This window comes from Elephas maximus, chromosome 22 (genome assembly GCF_024166365.1).
Source record: "Elephas maximus indicus isolate mEleMax1 chromosome 22, mEleMax1 primary haplotype, whole genome shotgun sequence".
NCBI lineage: Eukaryota > Metazoa > Chordata > Mammalia > Proboscidea > Elephantidae > Elephas > Elephas maximus.
Genome location: NC_064840.1, coordinates 76,461,673 through 76,480,587, shown reverse-complemented (window position 1 = coordinate 76,480,587; position 18,915 = coordinate 76,461,673). Strand labels below are relative to the sequence as shown.

Genomic DNA, 18,915 nt, shown 5'->3' with positions numbered 1-18,915 from the left:
CCTCACACCCAGCTAAGGAAAGGCAATCTGAAGGTCATCATCAAGATATTAATCAAAAACATACTTGGAAGATTTAGAATTTGAAAGCCTTATCTCCAATAGATTTTAACCTTTCAAAATCACAAACCACTCCAACCTTAAAAGGGGAAGTGTAATGGATATAAGCAGGGGAGAAAACACATTTTTAAGAACCAAGAAAAATAATTAGATAGGTAGCACGCCTTAGGTCTGTATAAAGATTCTAACATATATTAAAACTCATTTTTTCTAGTTACAAAGACCTCCAATGTTGTAATATGAGAAGGCTTTCTACAATAAAAAGCTGAAGATTTTTTACTGCTTATACTGAAACATACACCATTTTCTAAAACACTGTATGCATTTTAGAATTTATCTAGTTCATTCCTTATCTGCCTCCTGGGTTCTTATATATCTGATATTCTTAATTCTTTTCATATTTCTGAATTCAATACTCATATTTCAGAACAAATAAAGTCTTCTGGCTCTGCATATCACATCTTTCGTGCTTTCGTTTTGCTTTTATTTCCAATGACCTCTGATAATATCAGAGACCTTTCTCTTCTATTACTAAAAACTTTTTTTGTGGCCCTGTTTTGTGCCTGGAAATAAATATGGCTTAATTTAGTTAAAGTCAACACTGTTTTCTTAGTTCACAGAAGCAGCTGTATTTGAAGAGACGGAAAGGGCAAAGCAGGCAGAAAGAACCAAAATATCAGATACATTATTTGAAGTTTTCCTATAGAATTCCCTCCTTGTTCCTTAATAGCACAAAGCCTGTTAATGCTACCTCCTCAGTCCCTTGTTTCAAAATGCTCTTTGGTGTCGGTTGTGTGGGCAGATGCCTGAGCTACAGTGCAAACCCTCAAAACACAAGCGTCATGAGGGCAGGGCTTTTGTTGGTTTTGTTCACTGGTGTACCCCCAAGCACCTAGAGAGTGGCTGGCATGGAGCAGACACTCAATAAATACTTGTCAAAGGAGTAAATGTTTGGCTGTAGCCATTATCCTTTTCTTAATTGCTGACCAAGTATGATCAGTAAAGAGTGACCAGGTTTGGGTGAGTGACAAGGAAATCATGTCATCACTTGCAGACACTTAAAAAAACTACTTCCTAAAACTCCAGAAAAGAAATACTCCATGTTTATCTACTTAACCCAGACAAGAAAACACTAAACTCAAGAATATTTTGATCTCGTGCTGTAGGTTTTCTCTTTATTTCAGTAAAATCAGAGTCTTCACTGCTTTTATCTTCATTCCTGTTAAGCTTCCAAGGCTTAAACGGTTGTGTTGTTTCATGAATTCAAAGAAATCAAATCTGCTTGGAAATGAGGCCTTAATCAATCATTTTTATAGACATTTTTGGCTGGATGAAAGGACAGTAAAATTAGCCTAAAAATGGATATGGAATCAAGAAGTAGGGAAAAGACTGAGTTTTCTTTCCGCCCTTTAAGGGAAGAAGGACATTTGGAAAACTTAAAGCTTTAAGTTATTCTAGAAGCAGGCAGCTGCAGGGGGTTAACTCCCATCAACAGCTGCTAGGTTAGTTCCCAGTCTCTTTCTCCCTGTTTGCATTTTTAAGAAAGAAAATACACTTGGAATTGCTCTGTACACCAGTCTGTTCTGAAATACGTAGAGGTCTGGAATAAAAACATGAGTGTTCACAGAGTCAGGAACTCCACTGCGTTCTTTAGAAATGTTTTATCAGGCACTGCTCCCAACTTACAACAAATATATTTTAAAAACTGATTGTTTCTGACTATCCCTTACTAGAAGCCCCGGTGGCGCAGTGGTTAAGCGCTGGGCTGCTAACCAAAAGGTCGAATCCACCAGCCGCTCCTTGGAAACCCTGTGAGGCAGTTCTACCTGGTCCTATAGGATCACTGTGAGTTGGAATCGACTCAACGGCAATGGGTTGGGCTTGGTTTTTAGTATCCTTTACTAATTTTCATGAACCTGACTCATTTATGTTCCTCACCTCTTGTTGTTAGGTGCTGTCGAGTAGGTTCGTACTCATAGCGACCCTTCATACCACAGAACGAAACACTGCCCGGTCCTGCGCCACCCTCACAATCGTTCCTACATTTGAGACCATCGTTGCAGCCACCGCGTCAATCCATCTCATTGAGGGTCTTCCTCTCTGGGACTCAGGGAATTGGAATCGAATCACTGGGAGACTCTGTGAGGTCAAGGAAGGCTTGCAGAGGTGCGGAGGTGAAGCTTTCCTAGTTGAAAAGACTTCCTGTTTTTACAACTTAAAGCAAAGTTTATGTTCAGTCTGTAAGCCGCAATCTGACCAGCTGTGACGTAGGAAATCGGCAATTCTGTAGCATCGCCTGCAGTTTTTAAGGCTATGATCTTGTCTAGGAACCTTGGACTCACTGGGATAATTATAAACTTCACAACTTCATTTTTCTTTCTTTTAAAACATGTGGTCATCTAGTAGTTACGGAATGTCTACCAATGGGAGAACTTTGCTGTATATTTAGATACAAACATAAGAGGACATGGTCTTTGAGCTCTGGAAACTTATATTCTAGGTCAGACTGCTTGGTGTGCCTGTACCTGGAGCAGAATAATAAAAGGCAGCTTTTTCCTGAAGTCCTAGAGACAATCAGTTTCTATCACTAAGAAATGGAACCCCAGGTGGCTCTGGAGTAAAAATGTCTAGACTTTCGCGAAACTTTTAGAAGGGTTTTTATAGTTGTAAACTTGTTCTAAACAGTACAAGTGCCCCCCATTACAATCTGCATTACCCTCAATGGCCACCAGGTGCCACCCCTCCAGGAATACCCCAGCTGCCCTCAGCCTTCTACTCACACGCACCTCGGTCACCAGGAGTAGCACCGCAACCGGCAGCTGGGTTTTTTTGTGCAAAGCCTTTTATTTATTTTATTGTGCTTTAGATCAAGGTTTACAGAGCACATTAGTCTGTCATTAAACAGTTAACACACATATTGTTTTGTGACACTGGTTGCCAACCCCGTGACGTGCCAACACTCTCCCCTTCTGGACCTCGGGTTCCCCATTACCAGCATTCCTGTCCCCTCCTGCCCTCTCGCCCTTGTCCCTGGGCTGATGTGGCAACTGGTCTTTAACACCAGTGAGTGGTCAGGAGTGATGTCCAAAGGCTCTCAGCGGGAAAACCTGGGGAGTCGTTAACAAGAGTGGGCTCCCTGCTACCTTCCTTCTTTAGGGCAGAGAAAGGATCACCTGATGTTCTCTCTCTTCTTAAGCCCTGGAATAAAGACTTAGAAAAATCAACAAAGTAGTACTGGGGATTAAAACATTACAGAGAACGTGCGATTTTTTCCTACTGTTATAGGTATTTTCAATATTTTATTGTTTTTAAATATGAAAATGTTGTCATCTATGGATTAGGAAACGTTGACCCATCTGCTCGTACGTCTGCACACACGGCAATCAGCTCACTCCTACATTAACACACACACCTCTGAGGAAAGGGGAGCCCTGGTGGCACAGTGGTTAAGAGCTCTGCTGCCAACCAAAAGGTCAGCAGTTCAAATCCACCAGCCACTCCCTGGAAATCCTACGGGTCAGCTCTATGCTGCCCTATAGGGTTGCTAGGAGTCGGAACCAACTCAACGGCAATGGGTTTGGTGTAGTTTTATGAGGAAAGCTTAGGCATGGTTCTGGCTGAATGGACAGGCTCCTTCTGAGCCTAGGTTTGCATGATTTATTAAGACTAGGAATGCTGTATACAATGCCTCTAAAGACGTGGAAAAGTCAATTCAGGAAATCATTTCAGTAGATGCCCTCTTGATGCAAGCACTAGAAAAATATTACTTTTCCTACCTTAAAACATCCTTCTATATACATCATTTTGCTGGAGGAAAAAAAAAAGAACAAGAATTTTTGCATCCTTTTTCCCCATTCAATAGAAATTACATCTAGTTCAATAAAGTGAGTACTTTTCTTCCAGTTCTTGAAAATGGCCTGGATTTTGATTCATGCATCCACAAAGTTACAAGTGCAATTACATAGTTTAACTTTATTGATTCTCCTGACCTAATACGTAATGTATTAAAATTACAAGTGATGAAGTAAAGGCTCGTTGTTAAGACAGGAGAAACTAGAACTTTCCATTACCATTGGTACCAACAACTACAGTTGGCGTCTGTACTCATCGCTTCTGAGCTGCTCCAGCTGCCTACCTCACGGTGCCATCACCTCACCCTTCACCACCGCACACCTCAAGGGGTGACTGCGAAAAGGCTGTTGCTGTTGTGTGTCCTTGAGTCAATTCTGAGTCATTCCAAAAAAAAAAAAAAAAAACCCGCTGCTGTCGAGTTGATCCAACTCATCGTGACCCTAAAGGGCAGAGCAGAACTGCGCCATAGAGCTTCCAAGGCCGTGAACCTCTACGGAAGCAAACTGCCACATCTTTCTTCTGAAGAGTGGCTGATGGACTGAAAACGCTGACCTTTCAGTTAGCAGCCCACCACTTACCCACTGCGCCACCAGGGCTCCCTCCTGACTCACAGTGACCCTCTACGACAGAGCAGAGCCGACCCACAGGATTTCCTAGGCTGTAATCTGGTGGTGCAGCAGGTAAGAGCTTGACTGCTAACCAGAGGTGGGTAGTTTCGATCCAGCAGCTGCTCCTCGGCGATCCTATGTGGCAGCTCTACTCTGTCCTATAGGATTGCTTGGAGTTGGAATTGACCTGACAGCAAAGGTAATCTTTAGGGCAGCAGATCTCCAGGTCTTTACTCCTGTGGAGCAGCTAGTGGGTTCAAACCATTGACCTTTCAGTTAGCCGACTGCTTAACGATGGTGCCAGCAGGGCTCCTTATAAAAAGGCTAGTGATGGTCAGTCCACACAAAGTCAAATATCAGATAGCAACTCCGTGGGAAAAAGATGTGACAGGCAGCTTCCGTGAAGATGACAGCCTTGGAAACCCGATGGGGCAGTTCTACGTTGTCCTAGAGGGTGGCTATGAGTTGGAAATAACTCGATGGCAATGGATTTGGTGGTTTGGGATACTACATACATTTAAAATTGGGTTTAGAGAAATGATGTGGATTTTTTCAAGGTTTTGTTTAAGATATAAAATCCTTATAAAAATTGACTGACTGCTATTTTCAGTAGTTCAATGAGATAAATAATGCCTTCTGTTTCCGAAGTCACTGGAACAATTCATCACTTTTGGATGTAGTCAGGGTAGGCAACGCACCTATAACCATAGGGTATAGAAAAAACACCTAAATAATTTACAAAGTGTAATTTTAAAAGTGACAGCGGTAGACTGTACGCTGTTGCAAAAAAGATCAGAATAACCAGACTTAATGGTCTGACTGAGACTGGAAGGACCCCAGTGGTCATGGCCCCCAGACCTTCTGTTGCCCCAGGACAGGAACCACTCCCGAAGCCAACTCTTCAGACATGGATTGGACTGGACAATGGGTTCAGAGGGATGCTGGTGAGGAGTGAGCTTCTTGGATCAGGTGGACACTTGAGACTATGTTGGCATCTCCTGCCTGGAGGGGAGATGAGAGGGTGGAGGGGGTTAGAAGCTGGCGAAATGGACATGGAAAGAGAGAGTGGAGGGAGACAGCAGGCTGTCTCATTGGGGGGAGAGTAGCAAGGTGTATATGGGTTTTTGGGTGAGAGACTGACTTGATTTGTAAACTTGCACTTAAAGCACAATAATAATAATAAAAAAGATCAGAATAGTGTCAAACCCTGTTCATTATTCGGAAAGGGCATATGATCCATCTCGGTGCAGATGAAGTAAGTGCACTATCAACAGAAATTTTATGCTGAGTTTGCTCTTTGTCTTATTGGGTTCACTGAACTAAGTGCAAACCATCTGTTATCTATGATAATCAGAAAAAAAGGAAAAATTCAAACAGCTTTCTAAACACCATAACACAGTAGCACTCCACTTGCTTAAAAGCACCATTTTAAAAAAAAATTTTTTTACTGTGCTTTAAAAAAGCACCATTTTTAAGACTTACATCCTAACCACTTTAAATGGCTTAGAACCTATATTTGAAGATCTTTTATTTTTAGGTTATGGTTGTATTTTTCCATTGTTTTGGTAAAAGTATGCTATTTACTAAGATTGTACACATCATAAGAATGTCCCTATGCCGAAATGTCTTATTTGAACGTGCTCATCTCCAAGATTTTTTAAAAACGTAAAAAATTTTAAGTTGTTTTCTGATCCCCATTTATAAGGTTTTCATCACATAAGGACTATAGTTTGCTTTCACAAAAGCAAGACGGCCTGATATAAATCTGTGCTTTTTTCTAAGTCCAAATGCTTGGAGTCTAGGCTTCACGCTGCCCCTGGCTGTCTGACCTTGTATGAGTTACACCTCTCAAAACCTCACTCAGTTTCTTAACCTTTAAAAAGACAGCTCTAAAATGTCATTCTAGGAACTTGCTTCCCTTCCAAATCTGCCTGCCCCTGGGTTTGGCATAAACATAATGCCAAGCATTCAGTAACTGTCCACTGCCAGGGAAGTTGGAGGTGAATACTTCCAGAGCCTTAAAATTTCCCACAAGAAGGCTTTACATGTACTGTTAAGTTCAGAATGCAGAATCTAAAACTATCACAACCCTGGCCCGCCATTTTTAGAGTGGTATTACCAAATGAACTTCCAGGATACCAGGCCTTATGCATTTACCAGTTACCAGATGCTATCAAGTCAATTTCAACTCACAGTGACCCCGTGTGTGCGGAAGAGAACTGTGCTCCAGGGGTTTTCAAGGCTGTGACCTTTTGGAAGCAGATCTCCAGGCCTATCTTCCAAGGCACCTCTGGGTGGGTCTGAACCTCCAACCTTTTGGTTAGTTGTCTTAACCATCTGCGCCACCCAGGGACTTGCCTTTTTCATCTATCAATCATCTCATGAAAAGGCGATTTTGTTTTAAAGGTGAAATTCTAAGTTTCAAGAGAGTTTAAAACAAGGACCGGCCCAGAATGTTTTCAGAGTTCTAGTACCACAGATGTCATCCATGCCTACCCCTGTTTCTCAACCGTATGTAAATGTCCCTCGTGTTATCTTCTTGGTGAATGCTGCATACTCAAGCCCTAACCCACCTACACAACCACTATGCCACAAACGGAAGGCATTTAAAAGAGGGCTTTTTTTGCAACAAAACATTACGAATCCTAACCACTCATAAAGCAAGTCAAGTTATGAGTAGCTAACTGATAAAGAACCTCAGTAGAGAACGCAACTTTAAAATTCCTCAGTTTGCCTCAGTCTGCTAATTAGGCACATTATTAAACAAATACGACATGGGAAAGCTATAGGTTAGTTATTTTCACTTTAAAAACTGGCAAGGCTCTGTGGTGATGCTTACATTGCTCTTCAATATGGCCTCTTCAAAAAAAAACAAAAACAAAAACAAAACAAACCCAATCCCATTTGTCGCAGATTTGATTCCAACTCATAGCTCAGAGTAGAACTGCCCCGTAGGGTTTCCATGGGGCACCTGGTGGATTCCAACTGCCGACTTTCTTGTTTAGCAGTCGAGCTCTTGACACTGTGCCACCAGGGCTCCAATGACCTCTTTCGTTCCATTAAATTATAAGGTTATTAAAATTCCAGCCAAGTCTATGAGAAGACCCACATCAATTAGACTGACATAGAGCCGGTAAGACTGGATTTCAAATGTCACTCTAGAGATGCTCCAGACAGAACAAGAGGGCACTGATATTCTTATCCATACTTTTGTTTCTTTCCCATTTATGGATACATTTACAAACACTCAATTACAATTTCTCAGCTAAAATTTAAAATCAAATTTATTTCCTGGTCCATAGGCAGACGCTGAGATCTATGAATCTGAGAATTTGGAGGAAAGCAAGATGGCGTTGCTGACAATACCAAAAGCGTTCTTTGAGGCCAGGGAACTGCTTCCACCTCACATGAACAAGAACAGCCACCTTTGTGTCGTAGTCATAGCTCTTTGACTCAAAGAGTCCCCACTGACACACTTACCTCCGAGCCCATGTGAAGCCAGAGAGGCGGTTCTCAACCCATCCTTGATAGCCAGGAGCAGTCTTACATCAGCAAGAGGAGAGGATGTTTGGCCAAGAAGATCACTCCTGCTCCTAAAGGATTCCCTCCTAAGCTATTCGCCCTAGGAGTTGAAATGGCTTCTGTATGGCAGGGTCCTTAACCTGGGCTCCTGAAACCCTAAGTGTCCACTGGTTGGAATTCAGAGTCTCGAGCCCCTAGAAATCATATACAAAATTGTCGGTGGGGGCGGGGGGGCATTTGCATGCCTATGTGGTTCTTTTTTTATAGGAAGAGGACTGGGTGGGAGGGGAGTGTACGTGCTTTCATCACAAAATGCCTGCGACTCCCCAAAACATCATGAGGCACCGCTGTACACAGCAGCTGCTGGGATTGTAAGCTGCTTCTTCCTTCCACCGAAGCATAAGGGCAGCCAGGATGGAGACAGCATCAGAGTAAAGAAGGTCGTCTCCTTCTCTGTATCAAAGGCCTATTAAGTACCATTAATTCAAATGCTGTTGATCAAAATTGTATGAAACTTGCCATGAATCCCTTCAGTAGAAAAGACAGGAAAATACCCTCCCTCCCCCAACCTGAATCTCTTTAGTTCTTGGGCTTGATTCAGTTACTCAATCTTTTAGCAGAGTTGCACAGTTAAGTTTGGGAGACTTCTCAAACAGCCTGGGCCTCAAACTGTAAATAGGAATACAATTCTACCTAAAAAGAACATGACCTTTAACTTCTCCAAGTTTGCTCATGTAAGGTCATAATATAGATAAAAGCCAGACAGAAGGGGATTTGGTAGGAAAGTAACTCTGAACACATATGGGTTCTCCCAGAAATGAATATAGAAACGCAACAGGTAAACTTGGCAGAATTATTGGTTACTCAAAACTTCCCCAGTTTTATCCCAAAATGAGGCCTGCTGGCAATGCCATGAAATATGAGCTTTGCCAAGTATAATTACATAAACATTTAACAATACCCTTGCAATTCGAGACTTTAAATTGTGAAATAATTTAAAGAGAATAATAAATTGAGAGAGAAGGTTTCAAATCCCCGGTGACCTTCAGTCATGAACCACGTCTCACTGAATGCCACAAAGCTCTAGAAGAGGCTAAGCCGTGATCCACAAGAGCGAATCTTGCCTCCACCTTCTCACCAGCCGAATCCTACCTGGCACGGAGCTGGTACTCGGAACCTACTCCATGTTGAAGGAGGGGAGGTTCGCTTAAAACCCCAGCGGTGCCATTTTATTTTGAGGTGATCAATACACTGAAGTTCCAGTAGCTTCTGGACTTGGATGAAGGTTGTGATTCACCAATCAACTCCTTCATGACAGTCACTGCAGAATACCAAGCCTAGGAATTGAAACGGCCATCTCACTTTGCTTGGTTAAGCATGGCAAATTTTACTTTCTCTTCTCCTAGCAGCTGCAGTGAAGCAAAGGGAAATTCTCCCTGCAGCCAAAGAACACCAGGATGTTGATAAGCCCTCAAGACAGGCTGTCAAAGCTCACCCCAAGCTCTTTCTAGGCCTCCCCAGAACTCATGACCAAAAATGTCTCCCAAACACTTGCTCAAATCATAATAGAAATAAATCACTTGAAATATGCTGGTGGACTGAAATGCAAAAACAAAATTATGTTAATATCATAAACCCCCTCCCCCCCCAAAAAAACCCAAACCCACTGCCATCAAGTCAATTTCGACTCATGGCGATCCTGTAGGATAGGGCTGAACTGCCCCACAGGGTTTCCAAGGAGCGGCTGGTGGATTTGAACTACCAACCTTTTGGTTAGCAGCCGAGTGCTTAACCACTGCGCCACCAGGGCCCCAATATCATAAAAGCAGATAAAATGTGGCCTGAATTTTTGGACACTGGCTTCGATACATACTATCAGGAAGAGTGCTCACACAGACTTTTATCAAGGCAAGTCCCCAATCAACTTCCAAACTTCAGTGGACTATGAGAGTCATGTATAAACAACTACCCCTTGCTTGAAGAGACCAGGGTCATTATAGAGGTGGATATCAGGTGAATTTCTGGAGGAAAAAAAAAGTCACTGTCTATAGAAAGCTGTCTTTTTGAAAGAAAGGGGGAAAATACTGCTCAATACAGATGTTCTCTAAGGAAAAGACACAAAGAAGTTGACAAAACTTTTATTTACTAATTTATTGGGTAAATTTATTTTTAAAATTACTTATATATTATTTTAAAGTAATAATACAATAAACATCCATCCACCAAGTTATTTATTCTTTGCTTTCCTACAGACTCTAGAGTTTGCTGTAGGTAGATGCGACACACATTTATCCAAAATTGGTTAACTCAGCTCTGATCACAGAAGACTCCAAAAAGAATGCTCATGGGATATTCTTGGAATCAAAATTACAAAGTCAGGCATTTCCTATCCCCAGGGAATCCCAATTTATCAAAACACTCTTCAATAATTTGGTTGTACACACAATTGTTAAATACGATACATTTTGCATCTTAGCAAGGGCAGATTTTGCACACTATTTTCATGACAATCAATTCAGTCCTTTCTGCCACATACATACCTTCTTTTAGAAACCAGGCAGCATAAGTGACGGGCGAGACGGGACCCAAAGGATCCACGTGCTTCGGAAAACCAGCGCATGTGACACAAAGGTGAATTCCCATCCTGCCGCTCAAACCTATTTCAAGTTCTAGAAATTTCAGTGTGATTTTACAAGCAGAAATTGGATCGCATCCTGAAAATCTGCCCCCAATTCATGCTTAGGTTATAAACAAATAACCCTGAATCTGCAAAGAGACCCCTTTTTCTCCTTAGGGTTCAGTATAATAGCTGTTAATCCCACTACTGACAATCATGATTTTTTACAAAGAGGACAGATTCTCAGAGCCAAGGCAAGAAAAGAACCTACCCAACCAACCCTGGTCTTCTAATTAGGTTCCACGTTCCAACCCAATATCTTTCTCTCTGCCCCTAAAGGAGTAAAATGAATAAAAAGTCAGCTTTAAAGTTTATTTATTACTTGTCTTTTTGAAGAGGGAACATCTGTTTTTAGGTAGAACAAATTCACTTAAAATCTGACAAGAAAGGAGAAGGACAAAAGTAAAAGTGTAAAATGAGAGCATGTTAACCGCTGTGGCCTTCAGCATTCCAGGTGACAGCAAGCTCTGTACACTGTGATCACCAGGCCTCCACTTAGAGGAAGTGCGTTTTGAGGGTGTAAGTAGCGTTACACTAAGTGTGACTGTATCAAGGCTTCCAAAAACCAACACCCACTGCTGTCGAGTCGATTCCGACTCACAGTGACCCTATAGGAACAGAGTAGAACTGCCCCACAGAGTTTCCAAGGAGTCCCTGGTGGATTGGAACTGCTGACCTCTTGGTTAGCAGCTACAGCACTTAGCCACTATGCCACCAGGGTTTCTGTATCAAGGCTTAGGGAGGCTTAATGATTCTGGAGTGAGTTAAGGAAAGAAGAGAATTTTCCCCACAACTGTGGGAAAAAATTGCAAGTATCAACAAGGGACATAAAATTCTCTGTTGTATATTGTTCACCAAATATTCCAAAAGTGAATACAACATAGGGCTTTAAAAAAAAAACTTGATAGAAAAGTCATGGAAAGTTCTAACATCATCGGCCTGGTAGCTGAATCCCAGACGAGGCTCAGTTCTGAAGAGAAGTGCTAGCACCATGGCTAGAATGGGGGTGTGGGCTGTGGTTTTTATTTCTATTATATGCAGGGGAATATGGAGAAGACATACATTTGAATACACGACATTTGCAAAGCGAAGTCATCTCACAGGGCACTCTAACTTGATGACCTGATCTTGGATGTACGAAGTGCTGTGTCAAGAAACCTCAAGATTTTCAACAAGGTATCACGTCTACACACATTGAGAAAAACAAGGAACCACAATCTCTCTCAGGCAAGAAATCCAAAATAAAAGTCTCAATAAGAGCAGCAGAGGTATAACCCACATATTCAAATGCAGCCTTTTAAACAAAAACTGCACTGATTCCACTCTCTTCTAAGGCTAATGCTAACTACGCTTACCAGTGACAAGGTACATGTAACGGTGGCAGAGGCTCTTCCTTCTTATTGAAAGTTTAACCCAACATCAAACCCATTGCCTTCGAGTCAATTTCAACTCACAGAAGGAGCCCTGGTGGCACAGTGGCTAAGCACTCGGCTGCTAACCGAAATGTCAGTGGTTCCAGCCTTCAAACCTACCAGGTGCTCTGCAGGACAAAGATGGGGCATCCTGCTTCCGAAAAGATTCCAAACCCAAACCTGTTGCCGTCCAGTTGATTCTGACTGCTAGTGACCCTATACGGTAGAGCAGAGCTGCCCCATAGGGTTTTCAAGGAGCACCTGGCAGATTCCTACTGTCGACCTTTAGGTAAGCGGTATCACACAAGTGAAACCTCACAGACTGAGGTTTTCATTTTTCATGTGGAACGTAAAGCATGCAAATGACAACCACAAAAAAAGCCGGATATTTAAAAATATACATAACTGAAATTTTGGCTTTTGTTGGAAATGGGTGGCATCCAGTAAGTAGTCTGTAAGAAGTCAGTTTATAAAATCAGTGTGTTCATATCATGGCTGGGAAATACTAAACAGCAACATAAATGTGTTTTCAAGATTCTATTCTGAAAGTTGGTCACTGAAGGACAGCAAAATAAAACCAGCAGATGGCTCTGAAAAATTGCAAAATAATAATAAAGGAGCCGAAAGAATGAGAGCAGCAAGCAGACAGAACAAAGCAGAAGGAAAAACAGAAACTGGGCTAGATGGAGAAGTCACCAAAGGAAAAAGAGAAAGAGTAAGGCCAACAAGAGAAGGAATGACCATGGATGAGGGCTCAGGTCTGGCCAGAACAGCCTGAGGAGGCAATGGGGGCTCAAGCAGGGATATGAGAAGGGGACAAAAGGTGGGCTACCTGGACTGGCAGGTAGGCACTCCCACTCTGCAAAGGTGAGCAGGTTTGTACCAAAAAAGCAAGAAACGTGAACTTTAGAATTCTTCAGACACACATGTTCAAATGATGAAAATATACAGGAACACAAGATGAAAAATTTGAGTATTTCTCAGACTTTTTAAGCTACCACATCCAACATGCCCTCCCAGCTTCTATTCTTCTCCTTTAGACTCTTGGCTCTAAGTTCAGTGCTAAGGATGAAACACTCTGGAATCAAAAGCCAAGAAAACCCTATGGGGCAGTTCTACTTGTCACATGGGGTTGCTATGAGTTGAAATCGACTAGGTGGCACCTAACAACAATATTATTGAGGGAGTAGAAGCAACCACAAAAAGTATAAAAACCAAAAATCCAAACCTGTTGCGGTCACCAAACCATAGGGAAACCCTATAGGGCAGAGTAGAACTGCCTCCTTAGGGTTTCCAAGGCTGCAGTCTTCACAGAAGTAGGCTGCCACATCTTTCTCCCATGGAGCGGCTGGTGGGTTCCGACCCCCAACCTTTCAGTAAGCAGCCACTGCTTAACCACTGTGCCACCAGGGCTCCTTCACAAAAGTATCTAGTTAGAGTACTCCTATCCTCTACATATCCTAGACAAGGGCTACAAACACCAAAGTTTGCAATCTCCTCCTGAGATTATTACTAGTGCCGAGGGGGAACAGCAGCAGTAGAAGTTTTAAGGACTGGCTCAGGCAAGAATGGAAAAGTGTCAGATCAGAGACCACATATACTCTAACTTTCTATCCCGGGCCCACCAGGATTCAAACAGCTCTAATTGAATAAGATCTGACGATAACCCTTCATTAAAAGGGTGAGTGTTTCCAGACAAATGTCAAGATAAATCTTATTACCAGTTCCAAACTAATCACCTACGGGCTTTTAAAGACAGATTTGCATAAATATTTGCAAGTTTAAATAGGTTGAACATTTTTACTCTTTACAGGTACTGTTTCCACTTCTGAAGACATTTATGACTCTGTGACTTCTGTTCACAGTATTTCTTTTAAAGAACATTAAGATACAATCTCCGAATACCTCACTCCATTCTCTGGATGGAGGCGTAAGTAGAAGTTGGAAAGTTTTCTGGAAGAATGGGTACTCCGGGGCGATGGGCAAAGTGTGATTCCCTGCGCATCAAGAATCGCATTTCAAGTTCAAGGCTGAAGACTTGCATGAAATGGTCTTAAAAAGAGAGTCGAACTCAAATGAGTTTTAAACGGCACCCATTTGTTTTTAAAAGCTGAAGGTGGGGGGAAGGACAACGCGACGGGCATTTTACCTGCTACCAGACCGCCAGCAGGTCTAGGCAGCTAAAGGGCTTCCAGAGCTCCAAGCCGCGTTCTATGTTTAAACCAAGAATCCCAGGAGAGCAGGAGGCAACTCCGGGGACCCCTGAGCAGGCAGGTCAGGGGTGGAGGATGAGGCTCTCTGCCTTCCCGGAGAGGGGCGCCCCGGACCCCTCGGAGCAAGAGGGACCAAAGGGCCCCCGCGGAGTCGCCGTGCCAGCTGGCCGCCGCGGACCCCGACGCCTCCGTACCGGGGCCGGAGCGGGCCAGGCGCAGCCCGGGGCGCAGCCCCGAGCGCGAGGGTCGGCGGCTGCAGCCCCCGGCGGGCCGCCTCCCGTCGCTGGAGCCAGGCCCCCGGCAGCTGCGCGCAGCTGGACGCAGCCCTCCGCGCCCCCGCCCGCCCCTTCCCCGCCGGCCCGGGCGCCCAGGCCGCCCCTCGCCTGCGGCCCCTCGGCCCGGGGGAGACTTGGCAACTTACTGGGGCCGCGCCGAGGGCCGGTGCTGGGCGAGCGGCCGGAGGTGTCGCGGGCTGGAGCTCGGGGAGGCCGGAGCAGCGGCCGCGGCCAGGTCGGCGCTGAGAGGAGAGCGCCCCGCCGCGCGCGCAGAAGGCAGCTGGGCACGTGGGCGCCCGGGGTAGCCGCCGTCCCCGCCCCGGCCGCGGTCCCTGCCGGGCGGCCAATCGGCGGGGTGGGCGGTGGCCGGCGGCCGGGTGTCCACGGTCGGGGGCGGACACGCGTGGGCGGCGCTGGCCGGGGCGCGGCCGGATGGGCGCCGTGGGCTGCAAGCCCCGGGGAACCCCAGAAGCCGGCCAACTGTCCCCTTTTTGGAGGACCCAACCCGTGGGGTGTTTCTGAAGCTTACGTCCGGCCCACTTTGTCTAAACGCGATTTTTGTCCAGCTTTTAGTGTTCCTTCTGAGAAGAATATGGAAATAAAATAATACAAAACCAAAACCAAGCCTGTTGCGGTAGAGTCCTAGCGACCCTACAGAGACAGAGTAGAACTGCCCCATAGGATTTTCAAGGAGCGCCTGGTGGATTCGAACTGTCGACCGTTTGGTTAGCAGGTGAGCTCCACCACTAGCCACCAGGGCTCCACCAAGAAAATAATGATGATAATAAAATATAATGATAAAGCTAAACAGAAGCCCAGATGGGTGTGCTCTGTCAAATAGTACTACTTCTACCAATTAAACACACACACGCGCACACATGTATGTGTATAACTGATGGGCAGTTGCTATTTTGAAAACCCCAGTAGTGATACGCTTGAGCCCATTGCTGCAGCCACTGTGTCAATCCATCTCCTCAAGGATCTTTTTTTCTCCCACTGATCCTGTCTTACCAAGCATCATGTCCTTCTCCAGGGCCGGCAGTTCGAATCCACCAGGCGCTCCTTGAAAACTGTATGGGGCAGTTCTACTCTGTCCTATAGGGTCACCATGAGTTCACATGCTTATGCTATTGAAAACACCACGGCTTGAGTCAGGCGCACCTCGGTCCTTAAAGCGGCGTGTTTACTTTTTAACAGCTTCAAGGGGCCTTTGGCAGTAGATTTGCCCAATGCAAGGTGTCTTTTGAGGTCTTGACGGTGGTTTCCATGGATGCTGATTGTGGATCCAAGTAAAATGAAATCCTTGACAACTTCAATCCTAGGTAATAAAAATAAAAAAAAAAAAAGTAATAGAAACTGTCAATTTGAACTTATTTTTAAGTATGAAACAGATTCCTTCTGCCAACTATCATTAATGAAATTGAGGGAAACAATAGTGTTGACTCTGACACCATGTTCCTGGTCAGTCCCACCAGGGATGGGAGAGCTCGCACAGGGAGTGAAGTCTTCAAAGCTCAAGATACTTTATGTCTATTTCCTAAGGCCTGAGCATCCGATCTAAACATTTTCACCTGGTTTAAAAAAAAAAAGGGGAGAGATTCTATTTGTAAACCTAAGAGGAGGCGATTTCCTCACATGTTTTTCCTGATGTGTCCTGAAGGGTTAGTGTGTGGTTAGGTTGCAGCACAATGACTTGGAATCAACAAGTCAGTCGGTTTGACATTTAGAAACTGTCAGTTTGGTTAGAACACCAAACTTTGAGTTGATGGAATCTGCGTGTTTTATTCCAGGACTTAGCAAGACAAAAACACATTGTGTCCATGTGTGTGAATAATGAAAGCTCCTTCAACTCAAAGCAAAAAATGAGGAGGTTCTTTCTAACAGGCAGGACGTTTGATGACTATCTGGACAGACTAGAGTCTTTGACTTAATATATGCCTTTTTCTGTTACAAACTATTGATTAACCATGAATCCTGCCTCACATCTTTGCTTATTTCTCAACTTTTAAAATGTGCTTAAATGTGGGGAAAAAACCCAAACCCATTGAGTTAAAAGTGACCCTAAAGGACAGACTAGAACTGCCCCATAGGGTTTCCAAGGAGCAGCTGGCAGATTTGAACTGCTGACCCTTTTTGGTTAGCAGCCAAGCTCTTAAACACTGTGCCACCAGGGTTCCCAGATGTGGAAATAGGATGTGCAGAGATCTGACATGTCTCCAAGATAGAATATGAGAGACTAGAGAAATTAGAATAAAACATTTAGAAATAAAATATTTGAAATGGGTGAAGCTATTTTGACTTCATCTTCATTTGCATTTTCTTTTGTACTACTCTATTCTTGCCGCCAAGAATCGACTCAGCGTCTTCTTCCTACTTGAGGAATGCATTTCCCCAACTTCTTGCCTTTACCCCACCCTGAGTACCATGAACACTTTTCATATTCATCCATTAAGCTTCCCCTTTAGGGAAGAAATGGAAAATCCAATTTAGCCATTTTCAGCAGAAGGAGTCACCTAGGTTGTTGTCTTTCAAAGATTTCAGAAACATCTGTGGCATGTCTGAACTCCTGAGGCTTCGTGAAATTGCAGGGAATTTCAAGGGACTTTTGTAGCTGAATAATTTCCACACCCTGTACTCCCACACACACCAAGCATATAACCCAGAGTAAACCTCATGTCCACGTACAAGGGATTTAACTTTCAAGATTGAATGAGATGACTCTTAATGTAGTTCTAATTGGTGACTCCATTATCCCCACGCTATTTCAGCACTGACAAGCTAAAATACTCAATTGTTTTTGTTTTTTTCTTCAAATCCATGGAGACTACATAGTAATGTTTGTGCCGTAATTGAATAGGCTTGAAAGAGAAATAGGATTGCACCAGAGTTCAGACCTCTAGAGTTTCTGGGGCTTTCAGGCCACTGCTGTTCACCACTCCCCTTTCAAAAATGTGTAAAATATTAAAGACAATCATCCACTGGACACGTTCCATATTTGCCCATCCCTTAAGTAAGCAATGAAGTACTGAAAAACATGGTGGAAAAAATACAATACGTCCTTAGAGTGGCAAATTATCTTTTAAATTCATATTTTTCTGCTCATGTTTTAACTAAGACCAGATCAGGGTTTTGTGATGGTCTCCAGTCCTACACTGCTCTCCCCATGAGTTTCCCCGCATCCTGTCACTTGGCCCGTTTCTGAGTTTTCTTTACATTGGCCATTGATCAAGAATCGCCCAGAGCTCCACCCGCCCAGTGCTGGTCTCTGTTTCCTTCCACCAGGATTTCTGCTGGAACTGCATCTGCTGAGAAAAAATCAGCTTTCTCAATCCAAACACCTTCGGTTAGCCTGTCTTGCTAAAGACTCAAAACCAGGGGTCTAGACAGAAGGTAGCTTAGCTAATGTGAATCCTCCTCTTCTTTTCTTTGGCCTTGACAAAGGTCCCAGTCGCTCCAGAGTTCTTCTCCTAACCACATCCCATGGGTTTTTTTCAATTCGAATCTTCCTTAAATTCTCTCCTGCTTTCTTTTTCTTCCCCTTTTGAAATGATCTCTTCCCTTGGCTTCCATGATCTCTGTTATTCTTTTACCACCCTGGTAACTTTTTGTCATGCTTGCTGACTACAGAACTCTTTAAATTCTTGAATCGTGCTAATCTCCATCCAACTTCATAATCTTAGATATTATCCACTCCTAAGGCTCAACAAGCTTGATGGCACTGATTCCAAAAGCTCCTGACCCCGATCTCAGCTCTCATTCTTGCTGCAAGTCGTGTCTCTGGTGAGGTAATTTGCCGCTGCCTGAAAATATACGGTTAAGAGCAAATTCACTTCTTCCTTAAACTAGCATCTCTCTCTTCCTTTTTGTTACTCTACTCCTGGTCCTCCAGGCTTATGTGCTTAAAGTTATGGCCTAGTCCTCCTTCTGCTTGGCTTATTACGTTTAATCAGTCACGAAGTTCTATGAAAACCAAAAACCAAACCCACTGCTGAGGAGTTGATTCGGACTCATCGTGACCCTATAGGACACAATAGAACTGCCCCACAGGGTTTCCAAGGAGCGGCTGGTGGATCTGAACTGCCGACCTTTCCGTTAGCAGCTGAGCTCTTAACCACTTTGCTACACTAATCTCTACCCTCATCATGTTAAGTCAAGTTATTGCAATCTTCTCAAAAACTCATGGTAGCTTCTCATTGATTATCAAACTAAATTTCTTCTGTCATGTAACGTCTACATCACCTGCTTTGATACATTTTCCCAACGTTTCATGTAGACCTGTGGTGTCCAACACAGTACCAC

The 18,915-nt window shown here is 43.7% G+C and overlaps 1 protein-coding gene across 3 annotated transcripts in view; it reads right to left on the bottom strand.

Moving 5' to 3' along the window:
* Window positions 1–14,928, bottom strand: part of SLC7A2 (solute carrier family 7 member 2) — a 68,129-nt gene extending 53,201 nt beyond the window's left edge. For 2 of the 3 annotated variants that reach the window (XM_049866928.1, XM_049866933.1), the window contains exon 1: window positions 14,763–14,928. The gene's annotated coding sequence lies outside the window, so the exon portion shown is untranslated. The remainder of the gene's footprint in view (window positions 1–14,762) is intronic. The other variant, XM_049866934.1, reaches the window with a different exon arrangement.
* Between the last annotated feature and the right edge of the window lie 3,987 nt (window positions 14,929–18,915).